Below are 17,855 nucleotides of genomic sequence, written 5' to 3' on the forward strand. Positions count from 1 at the left end.
AGAGGTGTAGAAGTTCCAATTGCTCTAGGGCAAATTTTAACTGTTTTCCCTTCCTTATTAGATTTCTCATTCATAAAAAAAAATTGTTAGCTGACTTAGCAGTCACCGTACCACAATGGGATTTTAGGTGCTCCTAACCATCTGTACATATTTTTCCATTTGTCCATTTCCATTTTTTTCCAATTAATTTGTCTAATTTTATCTCTGTCTAAATAATTATCTGGAACGTCGAGACAAATCTTTATCTCAGCACCACTATGGAGAGCCTATTTGCTTAGAAGCAGGGAATACAAGCTCCAGGCTCTCACAAAGTCCATTGCCACTCTCAGCTGGCAGTACTAATGGAAATCCTTGCTTGATCCTGACACTTTTTCCTAGGCTCAATCCCAAAGGTTTAATCCTTCCAAAAGGTGTCAGCAAAGTTTCCAGGCAGATTTGCTCTCTGAACACAACATATGCACATTCAAAGCAATAGCACTATGTTAATCAATATGAGCTCTACACTGACAATCTGCCAAGAATCTAAAGCCCATATATAAAGACTGTCCCCTGTAAGGCATCAAGTGCCCCAAATTTCCATAAATTCAATAGCTGTAGGATTAGAACGTGAACTTGTACAGAGTTGCACCTACCCATAACTTCAATATAGGAATGCAGTACTGGAAGGCTACATGACTAGGTCCGCAATTTCTCCATCCTACAGTCTTATCTCTTGGTGCCCAGCTAAGTCCTTTATCAATAGAAAACAGTTGTGAAGCTTCACACAGAAGTTATGATTCTGCAAGATTTAGAATATTATTTGCACGATAAACTGAGAAATTAGGTTTGAAGTCTCCTCTGTATTTAAGCTGAAAATGGAAAGCTCAGTAAGGTACAGAAATGGTAAGTTTGGTCTCTTTACACAACGTTAACAGTCCAGCTGGATCAATGCAGACTACTTTGCGCTGGCCTACAGAAGCTCTGTGGGTTCATCCCACAAAAAGCATGCAAAATGGCGGAATATGATATGGATTTATACCACCTTTCATTTTCAGTTCATATCCGAAAAAGCTTGATGACCAACAATGTCATTAATAATGTTTTATTTGAAACGTTCAGTCTAATCTACATGCATGTTCAGGAGTCACCTGCAATTTCCCCATATGAAATCTTTGTCATGCCTCCCTTCCCTATTTACTGTGCTAAGATCATTGACACTTCTGTTAGTTGAAAACAAAAATAAGTGGCATGGCTGACTGAAGAAACCTGAGAATCAAACACCTAATTCTTCCTCAGATTTGCAAGGCCATTTGCAGCAAGTCAATTCTCCCTTTCTCCTTCCCTAAAGTGGAAATGCACAATAGGACTTCTTTTGTTGGAGCTGTACATGGGGCCACATAAAGAGCTGTGTACTACAGGAGGAAACAGTCTACTGGATTATGTTTAGCACCAGAATCAGAAGGGCAGCTTTGTGGTGACCTACTGCGTGACCTACCTTAAGCACGTTTTTGCTCCATGTCTTTATTCCTTCTCATACCCACTATCAAAAGGAGCTGCCCATTTAAATTGCCTCTGTAAAGAGGATCTCTCCTCACTTGGCAGCAAAAGCAATGAGGTCCCTAGCAGGTCTGGCTCGAAAAAATTCAACAGAACTCTACTGTGCTGGAGCAGACAATTTCCACTGAAATTTACTTTACTTAATTTAGAAAGGAGTATAAATGCAGAGAGTGCCACCATTGTCAAAATAGTTTTAAAATATATTTTCAAAGTGAAACAAGACCATCTAATTCAAAATGTCCTAGTTTTAATCATGTCCTATTGTACACAATACAAAAGTCAAAGAACTCCAAAAGTTTTGAACAATTTTTTTAGTAGCTTTCTTTCACTTCAAGTTGGAATAAACTTGTGTTTCAAAATCCTTAAGCCAATTCAGCCTGTGAGCTACAGTTCTGACTAGTACCACCAGACAAATGTAAAATTATGTGTGGGGACAGAGTGCTTAGCTGGACTGGGTTCTTCAATAATTCTTTGTTTCGTATGAAGCCCACAAAGGGACTCTGCTTCAGCACACACATTCCTATGTTGAAATGCTACTTCACCTAGCTGAGCACACAGCTATGTAAGCAAAATGTGCCTTTGCATGTGTTTTTTCCTCTTCCAGCCTGACAGACATGCTACATATGAGACACGCTCAAAATAGATGAAATTCATTTCCTACACCGAACAGATACAAATCTACTGACGTCTATTCAAGCTGCACCTAATTACACAAGAAGCCAGTTTTGTCCACAGTAGCCTAAGAAATGCAAGTACAAATAGGTAGAGCCTATCCTCTGTTTGTCTTACAGTTTAAGCCTGCCATCACAGAATGGTTTGGGTTGGAAGGGACCTTAAAGATCATCTAACTCCAACCCCAAATCACTCCTTGAAATCAACCCACCGGCTCTGCTGTAACAAAGGAGGCCCAGTGAGCGCCTGCTGCCTTCTCTTCCTAGTCCAGCAAATTCTTTCAGCTAACCTGATAATCTGTCAGGTTGGCTCAACAACTTCGTGCAGATGCTTTGCCATTTTTGCCCATTGCTTTTCCTTACATCATTTATTAACAGGGCCCCTGAAATTCCTCTGGAGGTATGTCAGGCCACATGTCCTTTTCTCATTTCATTTTAGTTCTAGGAAAAGCAGGCAAGTAAAATTGCTTCTAAAAAAGATTCAGCTACTATTCCTGACTGTGTTTGCACAGCCATCTATCAATAACTGAGTAACTAGGTCTGCCTGCCTTGATCTCAGCGACGGGCTGAGATTGTTTGCTCTGGCCTCAGTCACCTGACTGAACAACTGTCCTGATCCTTACTAATGGATTCCATTGCTACATAGTTTAAGCAAACAGGAACACCACCAGTTTTTGCAACTTCAGAATGCTACTTGAAAGTACTTCACGTGCACTACACACACTTCCCCATACCTCCATGTTGCCCTCGTTTTCCAGTGCTATACATTGCAGCGTTGGCTTCCATGTGAAGTGCCCATGAAGCTGTCTAAACAAATACACGGGCAGAAAATCTGAAGCAGAGCCTTTCCACCTGTTGAATCTCTGCAAAACTGACACTGGTAATGATCATCACCTCCTAACGTGTGGAAGACAGTGCCAAGCAAACACTACAAGTGGAAATTAGAACACAACTCGGAAAGGCTCAGTGACAACTGCAGAGAAAAAGTTAAAGGCCAGTTAGGATCACTATTAGCATGCTAGGAGGAGAGGACAGGGAGGGAACTAGGACCAAATAAGCTGTGGTTTACTAGCAAGGGAGGTCATTTCTGAAAAAAGAACACGATCCCAGTGGGAAAAACAATACAGGAGATAAATCAGTAATAGGGCCAATCATTCATAGGGCCTGCAAATATTTCTTAGAAGAATGTAGTAGAAGGAGAGCTAAGGGGCAAAATTGCACTGGCATACTCGGAGTGCACGGTCTCTAGAAATGTAACAGTGGCTCAGGGCTGGTGGTGGTCAACTGATTCCAAGGGATTGCTGAACAGAATGCAAGGCAAACAATGGCACGCAGTTCACACGAAGTTATGCTTTGTGTTTATGTTCTCAGCAGCCGAGCACAGGAGGTTGATGCTCTCTAGCAAGTTGACGGTTGCCTGCGCTACCTTGTGAAAATCCCCCCAGATAACTGCACAGAGATCTGTGTTACTAAGCCTAAGATTGTCCTGTGGGATTGTTTCATAGCCTGTGGCCACAATACACGTCCACATCTTCAAGTTACCCACCTCTACAACAGAAAGGATGCATGCAAAATGCCTTGCAGGAAAGGGCTTTGCTCACAACAGCTCTTGAACTGTTTGGGAAAGCGTTAGTTGGCCCAGCTAAAAATGTGCAAGAGCTCTTTCAACAATATATAAATATACAGTGAAGTTCCAGAGCCCAGAAACCTTTCCTTAATCTATTAACTTGCCAACATACCTGCAGCCTGTGATTAGGAGTTGAACTCGATGACCCTTATGGGTCCCTTCCAACTTGGGATGTTCTACAATTCTGATTTCTTTCTTTACTGCTTGACGAAGTTTTAAGTTTGGAAGCCATTATGCATACTGACAGTTTCCTGTTGACACAAGTAGTCAGAAGAGGGGAAACATCTGTAGATGTTGCTGTAGCTTAAGGGCTATCACTACACAGCCTGGACAGGCAGAACTATTCCTCTAAGGGAAACCTTTGGTGCCAACCTGCTTGACGTGGCTTGGCTCGAAGCAGAGGACTGGGTCTTAAACCGTCACAGACATCTTACAGCATTCCACAAAACCTTTAAAGAAGTACTGGAAACAGGAAAAGTACCAATGTACTGGGAGAACAATGAAGTGGGTTCTGAGCATGGAAGGCAAGCTAGTGTATTTCCACTTCCAAGCACTGAGGTGATTTACCAGCTCAGCAAGGAAGCTCCTGGTAGAATACAATCTATAACCTCCATCTAAGAACTTCAGCAAATCCTCCAACAGGGTTTCACAGCACCTATAAAAGTTAAACTGTCCTGACAAACTGAGGCAAAAGAAAGAAACTAAGTAGTTCTACCAAAAGTATAGAAGGTCTGGATGGAAGCACAGATTTTCTGTGCTTTTAACCTGTCGAGAGCGCACTGCCTCATCAAGCCCACACATGAGATGGAAACCCATCAAGGAGTGTTGTGCAAGAAGGAAGATATGAGAATGGCAAGAAACATTCACCCAGCAACTCGCTTAAGCCACAACTCAGAACAGGAAGTTTCAGTCAAATTTTCAATTCCCACACCAGGTTAAATCAATCTAAATCAAATACACTTAAAAGAAAAAAGCCTTGAATGGAAAAAACAGTCTCTTTATGCCACCCACTACCAGCAAGTTTATTGTTCTTGCTCGAAAACTATTTCCCATTTAAAAGTTACGTGAATTTAGAAATCCAAGCAGTGGATTGTTTTCTCTTTTTGAATTTCAACACAGGAAAACAGAGTATTTTGTACAGTTAACTAACCTAAGAAAGGATTGAGATACCCAGTACTGGATTAAAATCAATTCATGGTGGTAGCATAATGCTCAAGAATCCCACACTTTTAAGCATTTTTAACATTTTCAAATGTCTTACATCAGGCTTTATATTCCTTTTTCTTTCTCTCTCAGAAATTCAGTTCTCTCTTCCACAATAACTTTGGGACCAGGCCTATGTGTCTTGACATCAAAGGTTTTTGCAGGTTTTTTCAGCACAGAAATGGATGGAGCGTACCACATATAGCATCCACTGTCCTGTTTCTGACGTTGGCCATGACTAGCTGCTTCATACAAAGGTTGAAGACACTTCTGGAGGTACTGATCCAACCTGCAAGTCCCTCCGTCACCAGCAAGAGTTAAAAAGGTTCCCTTGTTGCCTCTCAGATGTTGCTGCATTTTATTTTAAAGCGTTCCTATAACCAAGCTGGGTGTTCTTGCTAGCCATACAAACATTCCAGCCTTTTCTGAATCCTTCCACACTCTCAACTGTATACTCAGCAGTACAGAGTTTCATACATACATAAAAATAAAACTTTTAGATAGAGAGAGCACAAATATAGATTGATCTGAAAAAAAAAATAATTCATTACATATGTATTTGTGCTTTATATATTATCTATATAAAAAATGGTGGTTCGTGTTATAAGCTCAAGTCTGTGATTCCACACAGAAAGGGAGCTGGTATGGGATGGGTCCATTTCTCCATTCTCCTTTTCTGTGCACTTATTACCAATGAAGGATATCAGACATGACAGCCCTGGAGGTGGAAGCCCTTTGTCTACACAGCTGGTCCAGTTCTGTCAGTAAGAAAGCAGGACTTCACTTCAGCACTGTTTCAATCTACAATGCCTCAAGAAACTACCAAGAACCACCAGTAAAAATCAAGGGAATAAGAAATTAAGACTGACCAGTCAAAGTCCTTTATGAGAACACTTTCTGAGAGCTACCAAGGAAAACAATTAGGACCAATTGCATTCATTATTTAGGTGGAACACATCTGAGATTGTGGAACTGCTTATTTATGGGTTGCTTAAAAATAACCCTACAGAAAGCAACCATTAAATTGCCACTAATACACACTAGATTCAGAACAGCAATTAAAGTTTCTCATTTCATTTGCAAGGCACTGAGCACACCAGTCCTCACCAAAAGCAAGCTTACAAAAGCTCGGACAAGAAAAGAATTACTAACATATATATTAAAATGTCAACAAAGTATGTTGTGCACGCTGCACCCTAGAGTGATTTGATTTTAGTTTTTCCACTAGCAGGAATTCCACAAGTGTGTACGAGTCAGAAAAAGAAGTCAAATGGAAGTAGTTGTGAAACTGCTCCATCTACTTTTATTATCCACATGGAAAAATGCACAAAAAGAATAGTAGGCATACACTGTAAATATTAAGTCCTAAACTTGTCTGTTTTTCATAGTTTTTAAGGATGTGCACATTCAGAAGGTACTCCATTCTGTGGAAGTACTGTCTCTTTTAAAGTTGGAATGTGTTGGTTTTTTTTTTTTTTTTTTTTTTTTTAACCACAAGAAAAAGTACAGTTTCCCAGGTTTTTACTGGAAAAGTTTTCTTGGGAAAATATTCATTTCCAAAGCGTTGTTTTTACACTTTCGGTTCACTGGTCATATGACTCTTAAAATGCTTTAATAGTGTTTTTACTCCATGAATGTTTCCAATAATTTAATCCATTCTATTTCCTACAGTATCTCCTTTTAAGGACAAGTATATCAATAATGCTTCTGACTTTCTGTAATCCAAATAATTTCTTTTTTAGATTTTCTTCTCAGTTGGGACATTCAACACAAGACTAATTGTTTATTCCTTCATCTCAGAGTTTTCTGAAAATGGTGCTGCACAATAAAACCCAATCAATAACCCAGTAAACATTAGAGACACGGAGAATTTTGCACAACATTTTAAGTTCCTACAACTTTCTTTTCTAATGAGGTTAGTAATCATCTGCTACATTTTCCAAGACAAAAACCTTATACATATGTTTTGTGTACAACACCTGCCCTACAGAGATTTTTTTTGTATTTATTTTACTAAAATGGGAGTTCTGTGTTCTGTGACAGGTTGTAAAAGCATACCCATAATCAAATGTTATTACGTATGGCTCTCAATAAAGACCCTAAAAGTATCTATTTATAACAGTAAACTATTGAAAAACCTTAGCATTTTTAATAAGGTTGCAGAAATCTTTATCAAAAACTGCATGTGGTCTTCAATGCAGAGTAGATAAATTGTTCAGCTCAATTGTTCCAAAACTTCTGTGCTTTTTTGCTACAATCAGCCCTCTGTATTTTTCAACTACTATTGGAATTCAGGAGCTAATACACTTTATGGTTTTGCAGACTGCTTTGGGAACTACTAGTTCATCGCTTCAAAATTTAATTCCTCCTATCTACACAAAGACAAAAATCAGGCCTCCTTTGCTGTCTTTTCTGATGCTCCATTTATAGTATAAGCTACCAAAATAGCTTTAACATGTCTGTTGTACTTGGTCCTTATTTAGAACGTTCTGACTGTAAATTGTTGTCAATTGTTAAATTTAATAAGAGTGATATCTAGTCATGTCAAATAAGATCTGGTCTTTTTTGTGCAAGGTACAAGAGTGCCATTAAGCAGTCTTTCTGCTGATGAGTTCGCAAAGTGTGGGAGTGATGTAGAGATGCAGTGACTCATGTGATATCAGTCAAAAGGCCAGCTTCAGAACCAGCGACAAAAGCAAGTTTCTCGAAGCCAAGACCAGGCTCATTGTACTTTTCTGCTTCCACATCACATTGAAACACAACTGTAGTCTAACTAGAAACATCTGGCTTTAAAGCAGCATTTGCAATTATTGATACTTAAACTAAAGATACATTCTAAGATGGTCAAAGAAAATTTTGGTAGGCCTATCACCTATTGTCCTCACAAAGGTCCTTTGCTTAATACCGAGTGAGGGAAGTGGTGAAGCTGCTTCTTAGCTGTTTATAAAGGAAACCAGAAGATACTTTGATAAGATGCTATCTTCTTTCCTTCCTCTCACTGTATTCACTGTTCAACAGGGGAATTTTAGCTTTTGTTCCCTGTCCTATACAGTAGTCAAAGGCTCTAAAGGGGGGACCTCTCTAGCCCACAAGATGAGACCAACACTCCTTAATTCTCTTGTTCTTTGTAAGATTAGAGATACTTTAGTGACATATCCAATATCTATCTGATGAAAATTGTTACCAGAATGTTTCAATATCAATCTCCCTCTCTTTCTCTGTAAGTTACAGAAAGAAGCCAACTGACAGCACTTGACAACATGGAGCACTGTGCCAGAACACAAACCAATAAAGTTTCCTCTTGAATGTGACAAAACGCTTATTTTAAGCATACTGAGACAATGAAGTGCTGATTAATAAGTAGCATGTTCTTGTATGACACTTATGAGTGTGTAGTGTTCTGCTAAACATAGAAGATGCTGAAGGTATGCAATCGCAAGTACAAAACCTGCTCCACACAGCTGTACTGAAAGTTAGCTCTGAACACACATTAATTCCAGTAACAGTGTATCTTCAGCTATGTGCAGGATTGACCCACTGTCACTGACATATTCTTAAGAACTTATTAAGAATAAATACATGTGTAGGGTTTCTCAGACATACCTACATGGTCTGCAGTCATGTCTTTGACTGTTGCCTTATCTGGGTACAAATGAGTGTATTGATTATTCAGGGACTGCTGCTGAGTGATTACTTCAGATTTAGCTAGAAATTATGAGGCTCTATTAGCATCATATCACACGTAATTGCACGTTAATACAATGTTCTGTAGAAATTAACATGGAGAGAGCTGAAAATAATACTCACCCACAGAGTCTAAAAATAAGCAGCAAAACTTCCCCTCCTCGCTTCTTTCTGATGCTTGTTTCCCCTCAGGTGATAGCAAAATTCTCCTTTCCGGCTCTCCTGAAATGCATCATGTGCTCTGGGTCACAGACAGTTCTGAGAAACCTTGTTTATGCAGGCTTACACTTTTGGGATGTACTGTGTGATGCAAATTAAGGGTCTTTTTATTAGACCAAAATAACCAACAGAACACACCGCTGTAACATGACCTCCAAGAAACACATTTAAGTACACATAAATAAGAAGCATAGGCACAAGAGTGGTATGCACTAATTACAGTAAACGTGGTGTTTTCAGCTGCACTACCATGAAGAAATATACTACTTTAGAGTATTTTTGGTGTGACAGAGTCTGTTTAGTTCAGACCTACACCTCAGCCCATTTCAGACTTCTAAAAAAAAAAAAAAAAAAAACAATTAACGTACCAGAAGCTTATTGAATATTGATTGTTTCAGGCAATCCAATGTAATGATTTGTTTTATACAAACATAGTAATTTTGAGAGCAAAGGATTTTTAAAATCAGCAAAAAGGATACTCATTTTGGAGGAGCAGAAACTATTTGCAGTCCCTACTGAGTGGACAAGCTTTCCCACAGGATGACAAATGGAGAAGAGTCCAGATGAAAGTGTATGATGATGAGTAGTAAAAATCCTACAGAGTTTGGGGGTAATTGATACCTTTGTAGTATTGATATGTCCTCAGGCATATACTTTATGAACTACATTCTTCAAAAACACCTTATGAAGCAAATATAATGAGCTTCCATCCCACAAAAATAAAAAGTAGCGTCATAGGTGTAAGCACAGATGGAGCTGGTTCTAGAAGGGGGATGAAAAAGCTGAAGATCTGGGATCATGCTCCAGACTCGCTACTTCTGTGGTATTTAATTTAGAGCTTTTGCTGGAGGGAGGGGAGAAGAATCAATTTTTCATTACACATTATGCATATATGCATGCAGTCCCTGACATAAAGCTTTCCCAACCTGGTCTAAGACCTACCTCAGTGCACGCAGTAAAACTCCTCATGCCTACAGGACTGAAGCAGAACTCCATGGTGATGATTTTCTGCATGGAGGGCACACCGCACCCCATAGGAAGAATGTCACGCTGCCAGATGCATGCTCCATTACATTCTTCTAGTCCTGAAGGAAAAACACTTTACGTTCAGCATATATAATATTCCTGTTAATGTGAGACAGGAGACTGGCAATACGCCACTAACAGAGCCAAGAGATGGAAAAAACAGTGAGCTAGTAGAGCCTCCCAATCTGAAGCAGACAGACCTATTGTAAGTTGTCTCCATCCTAGGGGCTGGATGGTCCAGGCTGATTTATGAGCACAATATTTACAACTAACACACATGAAATACATTATGGGTAGAAATAAATCTCCTAACATGCAGAGAGAACAGTTAAGATAAAAGAATGCATATGGTAAACTAGGTGAATGTTTGTCATTAGAAGTGTGGTACTAAAGCCAGAGCACGTCTTTGGGGCAAAGGATACTGTACGTTTGCACTAATGTTTATCAATACTTGGGAAGACATGAGATGTTAGGCAGACTTCTCCTTTTTATTTTTTTTTTCCTGGTGAATTCAAAGCTGATGAAAGGCACTGTGTTGAAAGCCTCTAGGAGTAAAACGCTGCATTAAAGGAAGGTTAGCCTTCTGCCTAATCAAAGACCCAGAGAAAAACAGGCCAGAGTTCAGGTCCCAGGTCTTGTGTTATCTCAGGCAATATCCTTAATTTCTGTGCACCTGTTTTCCACCTCATAAACAGGTATAAGTACGAAAGAGGATAAGAATGGACTACTTTGAGACCAAAAGGGATCCCCGTAATTAAGTACTCTGGCTTACTGCATCACACTTGAGGCAGTAGAAATTCCTTGACTTAATTTCTAAATGAAATCATTATTGATGTGTAAGCTCGTCAGAAAAATGACCATCCCTTACTATATAATGCAACTATAAAATGGGGATGTCAATCCTAGTTTCATTATAACTATAAAAAAAAAAAAAAAACAACAACTCCCAAAAGAACTGATGACAATTTCCTGCTGATCTCTGCTGTCTTTTGAACCTTGTACAGCAGACTTCTTCAAGCAGGCTCCCTAAATCTTCCTTGGTTTTAGGAGGAATGTGAGACAGTTCTGTCACTTGAAGTCACCTATGTTTGGCATTTCTGCCTACAAAGCTCCATTTATGATAGATCTTACATCATCATGTCCAGCCAATCCAATTGGGCCCAAAGAGTTGCCTGTAATGCCCTGGATTCAGCTCTTTCTTTAACACTATGGCTTAACAGAGCCAAATTTTTTGCACCGCTTCATGATGTTGATTCTTGCCCAGTAGGGTTTCAGAGAAGCTAACCAGCTCACTTTATGCATGTTAGAGAACAGCCACAGAGAGCTGTGAAGCTGCTACTACTCTTCCTCACAATCAACCTTCAATGTTACCTTCTAATACAACAGCTAATTACAATACGGCAGGACTTATTAATGAAGAACAGGATAATAATGGAAGCACTTGTACAAAACAGTAGTTATTCTGCTAACTAAACACACCTCCTGTCCTAAAGCAGCATTGTGACCTGTTGTTGCACCTACTCCACATCCTCTTGCACAGAACTTTCCACTGATTAAAAAGAAGCTGTCAAATTTACACCAGATCAGCACAGATTAATTGAAGGAATGGCAAAGCAGATTTGGGGAGCAGGAGATGTCAGCTGGGGAAAATTCTCCAAAAGCAGCCTAACTCTAAGCTTACTCATGAAAGGAACAGTAGCATGAAGCTCTGGTTTGACAGCAACATTGCTTGGATGTGACAGGAATGCATCATCTTCTGCTGTTTTCTTTTTTCTTTTTTTACTGGAAGTAGTCTAAATGGTTTTGATTTACAGATGCTAGGAGCTGCAATGTGACAGCAAAGGCAAAAACCTACTTTAACATCTTTAACTAGGTGTCACAGTCCTGTTAGTACAAGATATAATCCAAGCAGAATGACCTTTCACATTGACAATGGCACAAGATAGTTTCAGTTCACTGGGCATAAAACAATGTAAATAACCCAAGCTCAGGTCAGCCTGAGTCTGATACAATTAAATAAGTGACATCTGGAAATGGGAAACTATAGCTCTACTGTATTGTCCTGTCAGGTCTTCTAAATGAGTCCCAGTTCGTATTTCTTTTATCGAGTCAAGCTCTAATGAAGGAGATGAGAACAAGTATGAAAAAGGACAGAATTTAGGAAGAGGAAGGGGGACATCCTATGTATTTCCAAGAGCTTTCTGTAATGCAGCATAATTACCACGACTCCAGATTGCAATCAAAGTACACTCTGCTCAGTGAGAATATTCATGGATTGCATTCTTGGTTTGGATTATACCTGCAGATTTAATAGATTCGCTTTCTAAAACACTACCTAGTACTTCAGAAAAAAAAAATAAATCACAGAACTAACTAAACCTATTATCCACATTTGTTTAAGCAAGAAATATTCTTCCGTTCAATTACACATTCTCTTTAAAGCTTATTTTATACACCATCCCAGTTATGGATACCAGCACACCACATTAACTAGCACTGGCATTTTTGCCCCACTGTTTTGTGGTTTCATGCCTGTAAAAGAAGACATGTGATCTTCTGTAATTACTACTGCTATTACTTATGGATTTTTTTTTTTGTGTGTGTGTGGAGCCCTTAAGTACATTGATTTCAGATGAAGGAATGATGCAGAGCAAACAGGAAGAATCCAAAGTGCTATAGGCTACAATACTGCGAGACACACTTAAAAAAGAAAGATAGAAATGCGAAGACCTCAAGCCATTTTTGATCCTAAATTCAGAGCCGAAGTCCTTTAAAGTGTGGGGTGATTATACAACTCCCTCAACAGAATTCGAGGCTGGGCCACAGAATCCAGGGCTTCATGCCATCAAACCTAATCTTTGTTTGAGATCTGAAACATTCTCTCCAACAGTTTTCAGTCACATTGCAAAATTGTAGAGGAAGATGAAAGGCAGATTCTCCCCGCCTCTCTTACACTAACCCCAGGGCCTAAAACATCAGGACTTGATTTAACCAGACACACACTGGGCCAGAAAAATGATGAGTGATACCAGGACATGACTGAGACACAGAAGACTTCATCTGATGCACAGTTTTCCAATACAGTCATTGGATCTTCTCAGAACCTTGGGCAGATTGTGCCCAAATTAGCCAGCCAAAAAGCATCCCCTCGCTGGCCAAAACAACAGCAGAGTCAGCAGTCTCCATCAGTCAAAAATATTTCTTCACAGGGGAGAAGCATGCTCGTTACTAAATAAACAGCAACTTCACAGCTTCAAAAGGGCAACAAACATCTCAAGAAGCTCAGCCCTCGTGGGCCTTCTCCCTCACCAAGCCACTATTGACAAAAAGGCCTCTGGGCTGCCAGCTCAGCAGCCAAACGCTCCCCAGAGTTTCTCCTCTACCAAATTTACTGTCCCACCGTGTACTGCATAAAAGCTGGGCCAGGTGAAGTCTGCTGGTTCCCAAACTGGCTTCTTAAACTTCTGTTGAACCAAGAGTAGGATAAATCTCCACAGGAAAATTAAGCGGGGAGATTATAACCCTTACAGCCTGACATCTGCCAACCATTCTCCATGAAGGAGGCATGCGTTCCAATGTCTGGAAATCAATACCTAATTAATTCTTTATCCAAGGTAGCACGGCACAGATTACAGCTGCTAGCTCCCTTGGTTTCTGTCTGCATAGGAAAAATAAGAGTTTTATTTCTGAGAAACAAGGAAGAGGATATAATGGTTTGTTCTAGTGACACCGTTCCTTTCCTGCTTTGTTCCTTCGTGTCAGTACGGCTCCTCAATAATTGGGTCTGATCTAAGGAAGAACTGAGTGTTTGAGCTATAGTCCAAGACATTTCTTCCCTGATCTCCCTCTGCTTCAATTCCCCAAACAAAAAATGAGGTCACCGAGTGACTTTTCCATATAAGCTGTGCAACCTGCCTTGTTCATAAACTCTTTGCATTCTACATGGTGTCTACATGTAAACTGCATTGCACTGAGGCAACAATCTCAGCCTGAGACACCCAATTTAATCTTAACACAAATTAAAGTGGTCATGTCACAGAATTATCTATTTGTTTACAACTGCAGTAGTGTAACAAGAGTGCCATTGTTACTTTGGGGGGTAGTTGTGCAAGCTTCTTGTCAATTTGGTTCAGGCTGTCTAAACCGAAGCCACACAACTCTTACCATCTTTAGCCGTGGACGGTAACGATGACTGCATGGACCATTTTCTGTATGTTTACTTTAGGCCATCAGCCAAGAGCAAAGCAGCCTTCCTTCAGCACACCTCCTGCAAAGAGGACACAGGAAGAAAAATGAACAAAGAAAAATAAAAGGGAAAAAAAACCCACAACATCATTTGCAACATCTTTTCGTGCAATAGTAACAGGCTTTTGGTGCCATCATCAGCCATGGCATTTCATTCACACAAAACACTTGTGGGCACATCACATATGCTTTTCCACTCAACGTATTTTTAAATGTTTCCCAGGCAACTGTTTCAATACAATATGCCTCCTTGGCAACCCGGTACCCACAAATGCCATGCCACTCTCCCTCTTTTTAGGTCTTCTCATCTTGGCATATAAAAATCCAGTGGCTCGATTTTCAATGTGCAGCCACGCAGCTACTGATCTGTCCTTACACGTGAAAAGGGAAGGCTGAATGGAAAAGATGAGCAGTGCTCTCGACTCTGGACATTATCATATGCAAGCCCTGGTAAGCTACCAGAGGAAGCGGGTTTCAAAGCTTCTAACTGAAAAGACTATGTCACCTACCACTAAAATTAGGGAGAGCTTACAAAACCATCTCCATTCATCTGACTTTCTCTGGAACACCACCGAGCCTTCTCAAAGTGAAACTGCGTGTCATCTTTGGTCTCCTGACCATGCCAGAGGAAGTATTACACAGCATTCGTAATTCTGTGGCTTGAATTGTAATATAACAATGAAAATAATCACATTTTCCCATTTCACTACAGCTAGAGAAATATGACTGAGTTACTCTTTCCAGTGCTACATTTGCTGCTGCTCAGCTGTATAGGATATAACCCTGGCAAGTCCTTTGGCTGCAGAAGCTTTCACCAATGCTCTACATACATACTTCAGTCTCCCTTATAATATCTTTAGGGACATTTTCATTTACAGCATTTGGCAGAATGGACACACTGATTCTTGAGTAAAGCCACAGAATATTTGACAAGAACAAAAAACTGCCAACATACACTCCTAAACCAAGCATGGGTTAGACATAGGAATCAGAACACAACAATGTTCAGTTTTCTAGCAAAGCACAATTTATCCTTAACATTCTCCTCTGATCCTGGAGCTATCACTACAGAACCAAAAATATTTTAGAAGGACCAAAACTATCTGATACCATCAGTCACTATAAAAAAGACTTTTAATAAAACTGCATATGCTTTAGCCTCAAAGTAGCACATTAAAAATACATATTTATATACATATATTTATATACAATTCACACATGCAATTACATCAGGCTCTGAGAGAAACCCAGCAGAAACTATGGCATCTCTTCTTCATTGATTACTCCATAACAACAGCTGAAAATTACAATTTTTCCAGGCTATAAAATGCCTAACACTCCAAATTCTACACCGGCAGCAAAAATCTCATCCCTGTCTGTGAGTTGTTGTATCTGTAATAGAGACCCTGCATTACCAGGCTTTCTAATTCTTCCCAAATGCAGGAGCTCTCATTCAATGTTGCAGCTGTTGGGTAGGAAATCAGAAATAGCAGAAGGCGGATTAGTTGATAATGTACCAGTTCTTCCCCAGCAAATGCTGCCACCTGCGTTTTACACTCTCCTCTTTCCCTCAACCCAGGAAAAGATCACTTGGTTTGTTTGGCAGGCAATTTATAGGCTTTAATGATTGTGGAATTGCAAAAGGATTAGAATTTGTTATAATAGCCCCTTCTTCCTGAGAGCAAAAGTTAAAACTGAGGCCCAATTTACAGCAAAAACCAGGGAACATGTAAGCAAAGATTAAGCGTGTGCAGCTTGATGAGACTCTACAGGGAGTAGATAACTACACATGCTGGCACTCCATTTACAAGGAAATCCCTAAAGATAATCTGCAGAAGCATTCTAGCCTCCAAAAGCTCAAATCCTTTGACCATTGGCTAAAATCCAGTCATGGCTGCTGATGATAAAGCCGACTCTTTGCATTTTTATGAGAAGTTTTTTCTAAGATTACAAAACATTAGCATTATTAAATTTAGCAATACCCAAAATCAAGTGAGAAGCAATAGGATTTCCATGTCAGCAGAGGAAACTATAGAAATGATCTTGTCCAACATGGCAGAACCAAGAACAGGTCCTATTCTACACTTCACCTTCCTGCTACAGTAAGTACATTTTTAATTCTGAAAAGATGCAGAGTAAAAATACTTAGTACAGATAATGGGTAGACATTTCTAGAATGCTAGTTTAAAATCTACAGTAGTTACATCAACAAACAGAACAAGAATGACAACGTTCACTAATGTGCTTGCCTTCAAAGGCTGCAATAGGTATGTATTAAACAGACAACAATTAAAAAATCTTACTGTACCACGGTTTTGATTAAATCCACCAATAATAAAAAACTACAAGCTACAGTTGCTACGGATGCAGGTTTGTTTTGTTTTGTTGGTGTTTTTTTTTTTGCTTTTGCTTTTACAGTCATGGGCTACAATAATAATTTTCACTGTTCTTTTTATGATATTCTTTCACTTGTGGCCCTTTTTGTACAATAACTGACTTTTTTAGTCTTTTCCATAATAGAGCTTTTGCAAATGTTATAATGCATGAGTCACAGTACTAACAGTAACACACTGCAACACCTTCAGCATGAAAAACAGACAACACTTCAGATGTCTCTTTTTGGAAAAGTCACATCTAACAGCACAAACCTGTTAGTACAACGTATGAGTTAGGAGCAGAGGCCATCAAACTAGCATGCACGGGGTCGTAAGATGTATAAAACACTAACACAAACATCTCAGGAGCAAAAGAAGAAACCCTGTGGCTTGAGCAATCCTTAACACAGATAAATACACCTAGAAATATGTACAAATGCCTGCACAAACTAGCTCAGTAAAAATAAATAAATAAATAAATAAAATTTAAAGCAAGGTTTCCATATTATTTGCTGCCGCCAAGTGGCGATTATCAGTGGTGTGACATAAATTACAACACAGTCACAAAGGCCAGCAAGTAAAAGCAAAACAAAACACTTCTTGTTTTGTCTTCTTCAATTAGCATCTGCTGTGGTGAAATCAGAGCTGAACTCTCCCTCTGGTATGGAAAAGGAACATGGCCTTATCTGGGCTTCAGAAGTTTTACAAAAAAAAGAGTGCTGTGTACCTGTTCCCCCCTACAAGGGCCTATTATCAGAGAAATTGGGATGTTTATTTCCTCATACAATTATTCTCATAACGATTATGAAGAATTTTATCAGCGGTTACTTTCTGACCCTTTTACCTGTTGGGGAATGGGGGAAGGCGCTGACAGACTACTCCCTGCCGGCTGCATTCCGAAAGGCTCCAGCCTGCTTAGTGCGTCTATCAGCTTCAAAAACTACCAGTTATGGCTCAGCTCTTACACGTGTTTTATTTCAAGTCATCCAGCGACATTCCTGCCAGGAAAGATAAGCAGCGTCACTTCTCCTGAGGGAACTAGACCAGAGACGCATTCCCAATCTACTTTACTTTTTGAATTAGCATATTTTGGCTTCAGCCACGTACCAACAGCTCTTTGGTGTCGGCACAACAATTATTTGCTGGTGAGGAGCACCGCCGATCCCACAGCCATTTTGTGGGGCTCGTCCCAAACCCCATTTTCCTCATCCCCGCCAGGCCTGAGCACGCTGCCTTCGCGGACTGGCCTCGTCCAGCACCCCCCATCTC

The sequence above is a fragment of the Netta rufina genome, assembly GCF_964035555.1.
Source record: "Netta rufina genome assembly, chromosome: 22".
Taxonomy (NCBI): domain Eukaryota; kingdom Metazoa; phylum Chordata; class Aves; order Anseriformes; family Anatidae; genus Netta; species Netta rufina.